Consider the following 9,713-nt stretch of genomic DNA (forward strand, 5'->3'; position numbering starts at 1 on the left):
GCGAGGAAGGCGTGATAAGTCAGCTCGACTGCGATTGACGTATGTACGCACATGACGTGGCTTACGTACGACGAGTGACGTGTAGCTACGACACGTGGAGATCGGAATGGCAGGTCGACTGTTTACTATTGGGTTGGCCAAAAAGTAATTGCGTTTTTTTCCAATAGATGGACATACATGTCTTGAAATGTAACTAACTTTATTCTAAACCGCAAATTCATTATGTAGGTTAACAACTCACAGTTCAAGCTTGTTTTAGAAAAAGAAAGTACACGATTTCGTTAACAATTGTTTCTTTGCCGTCGATTTCAAAATGGAAAATCAAAAAGAACATTTTCGTCATATTTTGTTTTGTTACTTCCGAAAAGGGAAAAACGCTGTGCAAGCTCATAAAAAGTTATGTCATGTATATGGCGAAGATGCTTTAAAACTGCGGCAATGTCAAAATTGGTTTACTAACTTTCGATCTGGAGATTTTAATGTGAAAGATGCACCACGCTCAGGAAGGCCAATCGAAATTGATGATGACAAAATAAAGGCACTGATCGATTCCAATCGGCGTTTAACGACACGAGAGATTGCTGAGAATCTTAACATATCGAAATCGAGTGTTGAAAACCATTTAAAACGACTTGGATACATTAGTAAGCTCGATATTTGGGTACCACATGAGCTCAAAGAAATTCATCTCACTAAGCGTATTGACATCTGCGATTCTCTTTTGAAACGTGAGGAAAATGATCGATTTTTGAAACGTATGATAACAGGCGACGAAAAATGGATCGTCTACAACAACGTCAAACGAAAAAGATGGTGGAGCAAGCGTGATGAACCTGCTGAAAGCACTTGAAAAGCAGATATTCACCAAAGAAAGATTATGCTGTCAGTCTGGTGGGACTTTAAAGGTATTGTGTATTTTGAGCTGCTTGCAAGGAATCAAACCATTAATTCAGACGTATACTGTCGTCAACTGGATAAATTAAATGATGCCATCAAACAGAAACGTCGAGAATTGGTGAATCGTAAAGGTGCTGTGTTTCACCATGATAACGCTAGACCACGTACAAGTTTGGTCACTCGTCACAAATTGTTGCAGCTTGAATGGGATGTGTTACCACATCCACCATATTCGCCAGACCTGGCACCATCAGATTACCATTTGTTTCGTTCTTTGCAAAACACCTTGAATGGTAAAACCTTTACTGCTGATGAGGATATCAAATCGTTCTTGGAATTGTTTTTTGCTGAAAAAGATAAGAACTTTTTTAAGCGCGGAATCATGAAGTTGCCTGAAAAATGGCAAAAGATAATCAAACAAAATGGACAATATATTGTTTAATAAAGTTTTTGTTTCCCATGAAAAATTCGCCTTTTATTTATATAAAAAAACGCAATTACTTTTTGGCCAACCCAATATTATTTACTATTATTTACTATTCGTTGCAGGCCGTTGAAGAGCATTTCATGGCCTCTTGTGCGCGATAATTGAACGTTCAAGAAGAGGAATCGCGAATGCAAAACGCATACCGTTAATAGAAAACAATCACAGATGGAAATTAGGTCACTCTTGAATTTTTTCAAAGTGTATATGTATGTTCTCTAATGACAATCAATTAAATTTAATCCATAAATGAATTAAAAAGATTGCAGAAATAACAATTTCAACACGCAGGTTATCGCTAGAAAAATCAGGGGATTTTCAAAAGTAAAAAATAATCTTCTTTTTCGCAGAAATAGAAATGTAATATGATTTATGCTTCGCGACGTGCTATCGGCGCTGATAACGTTCGTGGATAATCGCAAATTAGTAACGCAAATTCTCAGTCATTTAACAAGCGAGAAGTATCGACAAGATGCATCGAGTCAATTTGTATCGTGCATAAACACGCTGGTAGCAATTATAGAAAATTTAATAGTCAATTACGCGGCACGACATTAAAATCATTTGTTAAACTTGCGGGAAAAATTGGCGATAGGAACGTCAATGCGAAGCTGAGCCAATTATATAAAGTTACTTCTGTATTGGTGCAGGCATGATCGATCAGTTCTGTAAAATGGTTTCACAGGTACTAATGTAAGTCGCTGGTAGATAGCTCGATAAACTAGTTCCCGTTAGGGATGACTTGCGCCACCGTGACATTTTTATTAATACACTTTATCGAATCATGCCGTAATTATTTCCGCGTATCTTATGCGTAGTACGCGGTCAACACACCGTCAAAAAACCGCACGTCACATCTTATAAACATTATTTCAAGTAAACGTGATAAAACCATGTAATAACACGCATTCTATATTATTATCAGTGTCAACAAAACATGTGTGCAAAATGTGCAAGCAATAAAATAAAACGTTTAAACGGATCAAGTATTAGATGAAAAAAAATGTTTATCATAGATCAAGGAATACCGCAATAAATTAAGAAAACATGAATCAGCTAAACTGAATTTATCTTGAAATTTTCAACACTCCTCGGTATAGCTTCGAAAACATGCATGCGTCTAATCTCATGCATCAGAAACTGCTGAGGGGGAAAAAAAGGAAGACGCGTTTGATTAGACAGACCGCTATGCAAGTGCCAGATCGCTCGGTGGTCGAGATATCGTCGGAAAATCGTACGTCTTAGACTGATGATGAGACAGTGCATCGGATAACGACATCGCAGACTGCGCAGATAACTTGGAGAGCGTTACACTTCAATTTGGATAATTGATGTACATCCTCGGCAAGGAAGGGGAAGTTATTAAGACGCCAATTTAACTCACGCAGCCAACCGACCGGCCAATCGACCGGCCAACCGGCCGGCTGGCCGGTCGCGGTCACCTCTAATAGCACGTCTTCGATCGAATACGGTGCAGCGAGAGGAGCAACTGCGTCATACGCTCTCGCGCTAATAAAGCGATTCTTCGGAGCGTGCGCGCGCCAACTCGCACGCTTCGGCCGTCGCGAGGGCAAAGCGGGTGCGGACCGAGCGGAATAGGAAGCGAGGCGAGGCTGCTAGTGGCCGGCCGGGCTCAGAAAATGCATTCGATTCCGTCGTTATTGTCCAGTTTACCGCAATAAGTTTCCAGGATAATCTGCGCGTAGATGGAGAAGCTAGCAGCCAAGGGAGGTAGCAAGAGCGGATAATGACAGGCCCTGACTCGTTAGGTACCCGTACACCGCGAACAAAAAGGCCTATGACCGAACCAGCCGACCAACCGACCAACTCGCCCAACCGAGCAAGCAACGAGTCAACCAACCGACCGACCGACCGACCGACGAACGGACGGAGAATAAAAAGGAAAAACCAGGGCGCACCTGTGCACCTAGCAGTAACACTTTACTGCCTCGATGATGTAAACGTGAACGTAAATGAGAATAAGTGGCTGGACTTGAGAAAATTGCATGGTACACTGTGACCGTGTTCGCGCGAGCGCGAGTGCGACCGTTCATTCGCGATATCTATATGTACGCGTCATATCTGTGCGACGTATGAGACGATTTTTACGGTGACGTGGCTGATCTCTCCGTTAACGCTCCGTTTGCTCGCTTATCAGTTGATCATTTTTTTCCCTTTAGCCAATTAAGATTATAATATGTCTTCACCTATGGCCTTTCCAGGCGGGAATAAATTTGATTCGTTTTATGACCAGTCGATGGTAGATCCCGGTAGTTTCTTTACGACGCGACGAATGAGCGAAAGTCTCCTAGGGATTTCGTAAAAGTCATCTTCCATGACCCGTGCCGCGGGGATAAGCGTGCCGTCTGCGTGTCTTGTGACAGGGTCTGTAATATGGAGGCATACCGAGTCGCGGTTAACCAATTATTCATGTTTCCTTAAGAGTGAACCATGCGTGATTTATCGTGTTATGTATAATCTCCCTGAGATGTTCTGTAGCTTCGGAAACAATCTCCATTTGCAAATTAGTAATACCGAACTTATGAACAATAGAACAGCGACACGCGAGGATGAATTGCGGCACAAGTTGCGGCGCAAAAATGTACTTAAACATTTGGAAATCTGTATTGAGAATCCCGAATGTTGAAAGTCGATTTCTCAGGTTTCTCAGGTGGTGAAAGTTATCGATGCGATATCAATAATAGGAAATGACGAATTAAGGAATGGTGTCTCGTAAAGGCGACTTTATATCGCTGATATAAGTTTATTACGGCGTCACGCGCGCGGGCCACGGTGGCCGTGCGTATCGTCGATCTGCCGTTGCCCCAAGCAAACGAATAAGCCCGCCGGCGAAAAAACGTGCCACGGGGGACTACGACACTCTTCTAAATCCGTCGTCACCGGCGCGGCGGTGCGACAAAAATCGCGGGCAGGATGATAAATTCCGAAGCACGTCGTAAACGTGCTTTACGGCGTGCATAAATTACCAGCCACAGAGCTGCGTATCGAGAGCGGCTTTCGCTACTGCACCGAGAGCAACATTATCGTGACACGACAATACCGATATCTCTCTCTCTTTCCTTCTTTCTCTCTATACATCTCTCTTCGTGATTCGCGCGCACATACGCGGCGCGAGTCGCCGCGGGGTTAAACGAATAAAAGTGCGCGCGAGCCTGCATTCGCGTGCATGTACGAGCGAGAGGGCATAAACACCGAGCCATTACACACACGTAAAAGCCGCGTCGTCGTCCGCGTGTCGTCGTTGTCGTCGTCGTCATCGTCTTCGCGAGGAGGTGAAGTTCATTGCCTCCTCGCAGATCCGCGCTGATCGCGCTGGGCACCACTGCCGCACGCTCGCGCGTACGCAGGCACACGCGTTGCGTTAGCCCCGGGTCTCTCCTCCCCGCCCCCTCGAGTGCATCTGTGTCGCTCGTAAATATACGAGTCACGTGCTGCCTGAAGACGTCAAAATGTGAGACGTAACTCAAGGCGAGGGATACACCCGGCGAGCGCGACGGCACCCACGCGGTATCCTCCGGCGATCGGTGCCTCCCATCAATCGGAGCTTTCGATTCACCGGAGCGCGGTCGATTCATCGCGCGACGCCGATGACTTTCAATCGGGTATTGTTCCTCACGGACGGAGAGCCTCCCGATTTTGCGGATTTGTACGTACCGCTCGAGCGACGAAACGCATCAATCTAGAATTATATAAACAGTTCGCTTCGAAAATATGAACCTGATTTGCTAAAATCATTACGGCGACTTACGTCCATCCGCGTGTCCGGCAGATTCGTTCATCGACCTTAGTTTCGAGAGGAGCGAGCCCGCGGACTCGTGATGTACGATTCCGCGGGGTAAGATACTGCGCATGAAATCGCACGTCGACGCGGTAATCTGAAGGGACCGATATCCGCGAGACGGCCGTATAATACACCGCGCCGCGAAAGACCAGCGCGTAATCGCGAATGCAAATACGGCAGTCACGGGTGATGCGTATCGCGCGAGTAATAGAGAAATGATGATTGGCAGCGCGCGGTAACGCGTTCGCGCCGAGGAAATGATATCTCGATCCGTGAAACGTAGCTTGACTAGGGTAGGGACACCGGGCTCGGCTTCGGTAAGTAGGTGGATTACGTTTGAGACCGACTTGACAACGCAACGCGCGGCTCGCAACAAGTTCTCGGGGAGGACGACGGTGGTGTGCAGCGGTGATAGTGGGGCCACGAGGAGAGCATCGAGAAAGAGAGAGAGAGAGAGAGAGAGAGAGAGAGAAAACGAAACAGATAGAGAGAGAAAGAGAGGCAAATCCGACGGGCGGTGAGAACGACGAGGATGCCCGGATAAGAACGTGTGCGCAGCGCGCGTTGCCACCGTTCGTTGAAAAGGGACGAAGAAATTACGTTGTGGCGCAGCTTATGCGCCCTCGGGGCACCATTATATGGTAATCTCTGCATCTCCTTCCCTCTCTCTCCCTTTTCTCTCTTGCCCCTGTCTCTCTTCCCTTCTCGTCCCTCCGCGACGCGCGTCCATTCTCTCCATCCTCGTCCACCTCGCACCCGGGACTCTTTTTGCCGTCTCCCTCCTTTCCTCTGTGTTCACCTTCCTCGCTGCGCTCTCCTCAGCCTCATCCTCCGCGGCTCCGCGTCCTCTTTCTCGCTCGCTCGGCGAAGCGTACGCGTCACAGCATTTCTCCTATTCCGTCGTTCTCTCTCCTCGGCCTTTCTCCCGCCTCTCATCTCTCTCCTCTCGCCCTGCTTGCTCTTTCTCCTCTGCTTCTTCGTCTTCTTTTCCCCCTTGCGGTCTCCCGCTCCCTCTTACTCTTCACCGACTGTTCGCGCGCACCTCTACCTTTGCCCCTCTTTTCCCTTTTAGTTTGTTTTCCGTTGCCAGCGGGTAATTGCACTCTCTCGCTTTTACCCGCTCGGCGTTTTCCTCTCGTATGCCGGTGCTCTCCTATTCGTTTCCGTGTTTTTTGCTCACCATCATCCCTCCCTGCCTTTACAGCGGGCCTGTCCCTCCGCCCCGATCTACTCTGCCTTCTGTTCACGCTCATCGTTCCTCCCCTCGCGGCCTGATTTTTCAGCGTCATCGTCCTCGCCCGCGCACGACGGAAAGAAAGCGTCCCGGGTTGCCTCGGCTCGCCTCGGGCCGGGGTTTGAATTTAATTATTCGTCGCCTCATTATACGCGGAAGGGACGAAAATTGTGCGAGTACAATTATTTTCTCTCGAGAGCTTTTTTTCGTTGCCCTTTATCGATGACTCAATACAACGGTCGCACGCATCTTTATCGCGGCTGTAACAACCCGTTGGACCTTCTTTTTGATACCTTATCAAATAGTCTTCTCGGAGCCAGACTCCGACGCAGTTGAATCGAATTAAAAATTGCGGAACGCGCGTACGTTCTCAGCGATGTACCTGAATTATGGTATTCAGCCGCGCGTTCCGAGGTATCGCGTTGGCGGACAGACGTCTTTACACAAACAATTTGCCGGGCCCCGGGGAAACTCAGGCTCCGAATTAACACGCGGCATCTGGGTGTCAAACCGTTGAATAGACAGTGATAGGCGTCAGATGCCACCAGACGAGCGTTTAGTTTCGCGCATCCCGCGAAAATTCCAAATGTTTACCCGCGACGCCGTGCTTTTTGCATAAACAGGAGGGGTTAACGATCCCTAGGAAGACGTGTGCAAGTGCAACGCTATATCCTATTGAATCGCTGTGTTATCTGCACGGTGAGTGAGTAAGAGTGACACGAGTAAGATCAGCAGACGTGAATCTTCCTTTCAACCTTAAAATGTCCATTTTTGAACTGCTGCTATTCTGATATTTCCGTCAATCAAGGATCAATGAATTAAACGATTGTATTGATCAAACAGTTCGTAGGCGAACTCTGCGGAAACTGTTCATTTACAATCCGTTAGTGAGTCTATTTGTGAGAATGACGAAATTCATGAGAATCGACTGGCGGCGCCGGAGAGGGGTTGTTTTGCTCGCAGCCCCGACGAGACGGAAACTCGCTGGATTCTATAATGGGTAAAGCGATATGCAGCCGTGTTTACGGGTAAAGACTGGAAGGTGCGGGGAGCGAGAGAAAGAGAGCCGTCGCGCGCGTATATTGCGTCGCTCTGCCCTCACCTCCCTGATAATTTAAACGACGTATGTATGCATGGGGTCGATGAGTTATGGGGTGTTAAAGCATAGGTGACTTAACCGGCCGACGTGCGTACGCGCGCGTGAATCCTACGAACTTTGCTCCTAACGCCGGGATCGTCAATAATGCAGTACTTTACGCGATATCGAGCTGTAATCTCTGCCGGCGTTACGAGTGGAAAAGCGCTCGGGAAAGGAACATTCTCTCGCACGCTTTCGATCTCTCTCTCTCTCTTTCTCTGCAAAGTTACATCTTCTCGGTATATGCGTTACACACGATGTGAGCGAGCGAGCGAGCGAGCGAGTGAGCGAGTAAAAGCGCATGATTCGTTCAATGTGCTCATAAAGTTTATTCGTTAACGCACCGACTCGATGGGAGATGCAACTAGGAGTATCAACGGTCCTGCGTGCTATCCGATGAAAAATTGATGGGATGAAAATTTAATACCCCGGCGTATGCGTCGAATTGCGCGGAGTGAAAAGGTCTGTACGTTTTCATCATGCGATTTTCGAACGAAACGATCAGCCCGAGCCGGCGCATTTATCGCGCATAAGTAGATTAAACGAGAAGCGATCGTTTTTTCCTTCTTCTGTTAATTTCGCGCATGCTATTACATAGTGCTGTGGATAGCGGAAAATTGATACATCTGCATCCGACTAATGTTTATTATTACCTCATACTAGAAATATTTCCATCACACAGATCGCAAAACGAAAGAAACCTGCGCGTTTGGAGTTTAATTCAGCTCGAGCGGTTTAAATGAGGGTCATCATCGTGGCCTTTGGATCGAGCGCGGTTAAATACGCGTTACATAAACTCAACAATACCGCCGCCTAACGACTAACGATAAAATTTAAGAAACAGTATTGTGTGCCGAGTCCCGCTCGCGTAGAAAGGAGTCGTTAAAGGCTGCTCAACCAGTTGAATTGGCGGCTCAATGTGGCGCGTGCTACCAACACACTGCGTCACGCACGAAACGTACCCGCGCGCCGCGCGCGACCGGTGCTCTCTTATTATATTATGCATTATTATCTACTTATCGTGCTATTGTCCGTATTGACTTCATTGGAGCCGATTCTGGACAAGCCGGTCTCTTCACCGCGGACAATTGAGCGCGTCGAACGGACTGTGCGCTTTGACAGCGTACACACGAGAGAAAGGAGGAGAGAAAGAGAGGGAAGAGAGGGAAAGAAAATATCAATTAAAGCGTGCGCCTTAACTGCGCTGCATTGCGTTCGCAAGTTGTAATAATGGCAGAAGGAATTCAATGATACTTTTAAAGCACATCAAGTCAAATTTATACTCATAGCTCCCGACATTATTGTCTCGAATGTCGATGACCAGATTGTAATTACACTAATATCAGCAATGATTTTTTAAATATTTTTATTCCATAATTTTTTCCCATCTCGGTAAGGAGATCGTTCTCCCAGCAGCGTCCGCTTTCTCGTAACTCACGATTGATAAGTCCACCTCGTTATTTGGTCGCTTCAGGATCTCTTGTGCCACGAGCTACTGCTATCTATTATCCGTTTACGAACTGACACAGTTAGCGTGATCTGATAGCGCGCAGCGCGCCTTCTCGTGCATGCAAAGCCTAGCGAGAAATCGAGCGTGCTTGCGAGGTAACGAGCGAGCCCGCGCTCGAAACCTCGCGCGGAAAACTAAAAGCGATCGGGAGCGTTACGGGTTTTACTGCCCTACGGGATTTCTTATCTCATTGCTACGTTACGTAACCGGCGAACCAGTTATTGTACGGATGCAGGCATTAACCCGTTGAAATAATACAGCAACACCATGAAATAAAGCAGCGCGCGTGCACAGTCGCGTTTGAAAGGTGGACTGACGTAACATTCGTCCAATTTTTGATGAAATTGGTTTAACTATACGGCACTGCGCTAAACAACTGCCGCTAAAACACGTGCATTTCGATGTTGAAACCATCCGAATCTGTATGATTATCATTTTTGTTGTGATCACATAAGGCGTGTATCCTTTTTGCCGGCGAGGCTTTGTTCAACAAATGGTGCTGCGATGCGTGATTAGGTGTTATTACGGTAAATTATAATATAGGTTTTATCGCGTTCGGTCTTGGCATCGATCGTTATTACGAACCCGTTGGATCTTGCAACGATTGTACGGCAATCCTGACTTGCAATTTGTTATGTCGAATCATAG

Source organism: Ooceraea biroi, chromosome 4 (assembly GCF_003672135.1).
Source record: "Ooceraea biroi isolate clonal line C1 chromosome 4, Obir_v5.4, whole genome shotgun sequence".
Classification (NCBI taxonomy): Eukaryota; Metazoa; Arthropoda; class Insecta; order Hymenoptera; family Formicidae; genus Ooceraea; species Ooceraea biroi.